The sequence below is a fragment of the Grammomys surdaster genome, unplaced genomic scaffold (assembly GCF_004785775.1).
Source record: "Grammomys surdaster isolate TR1022 unplaced genomic scaffold, NIH_TR_1.0 99, whole genome shotgun sequence".
NCBI lineage: Eukaryota > Metazoa > Chordata > Mammalia > Rodentia > Muridae > Grammomys > Grammomys surdaster.
The window spans coordinates 7,939,189-7,940,331 of NW_021604578.1; the positions used below are offsets into that span (position 1 = coordinate 7,939,189).

A 1,143-nucleotide genomic window follows, 5' to 3' on the forward strand; every position below is an offset into this window, starting at 1 on the left:
TTCTTCTTCTTCTTCTTCTTCTTCTTCTTCTTCTTCTTCTTCTTCTTTCTTCTTCTCCTCTTCCTCCTCCTCCTCCTCCTCTCCTTCTCTTCTTCCTCCTTCTCTTCTCCTCTTCCTCCTCCTTCTCTTCTCCTCCTCCTCCTCCTTGTCCTCCTCCTCTTTCCTCTCCTCCTCCTCCTTCTCCTCCTTTTTCTTTTTACAACTACAGAACATTTCTTTATTTTCACTAAGACTTTCCCAGAGGATATAACTAACCTTGTCCCCACCCCACCTGTCACGGAGGGTGAGTGCGCTCACTGCTATAAAGCAGACTGGGACAGTTCCAAGGACTGGAACCAACCTTAAATGGCAAAAATGTTTTTTTTTTATCTGAATTATCATAAAATTGTTTAAGTAAAAAACCAAAAGTAAAGGAGCAAAGGGGCAATGACGGTGGCTTCAGAGTGAAAAGATCACTCACAGTTTATGTCAGACATTTGGTCTAGGCTTGAGAGTCACAAAGTTGAAACAGGATCGCTATGATACAAAAGGTTCCCTCCCTATAGCACAATGTATGAACCGTTTCCAAGTCCACCCCCAGCAGCCCCTAATGCTTCCGACTCAATTACTTCCCAGCCTGTTGGGCCTGTCGATGGAGGAGCAGTTAGATCTTCTCTTTGATCCAGTCTTTGATCATCAAATCAAACAACTGACTGATATCATATGTGATGGAAGGGCTGTTGGGATTCATTCTCTTCAGATGTTCTTCATACATTTTACAAACACTTTCCATGTACTCATTCACAGACTCATCGTCAGCATAAGTCCTGCCTTCTGGCCTCTCAGTAGGCTGTACCGGGAATATGGTGTGAGACATTGCATCAAAAGCTTTGCTGCAGCCGCTGCTAACACCTTCACCGCTGCACATGGGCTCCACTCCGTACTTCTTAAATTCCCCAGCTACTTGAATGAACATGAAATCCAGTGGCTCACTCTCAATCTTAGGGTTTTATTGATGTGAAAAGATCCCGTGACCAATGCAACTTTTATATAAGGGACAATATTTAATTGGGGCTGGAGGTTCAGTCCATCATAGCAGGAAAAATGACAGCATGCTGGAGAAGGAGCTAAGATTTCTACATCTTATACTGAAGGCAGCCAGGA

The 1,143-nt window shown here is 43.8% G+C and overlaps 1 pseudogene; it reads right to left on the bottom strand.

Annotated features, from left to right (window-relative positions):
- Positions 1-643: 643 nt before the first annotated feature.
- LOC114634427 lies at positions 644-856 on the bottom strand (annotated as a pseudogene).
- Between the last annotated feature and the right edge of the window lie 287 nt (positions 857-1,143).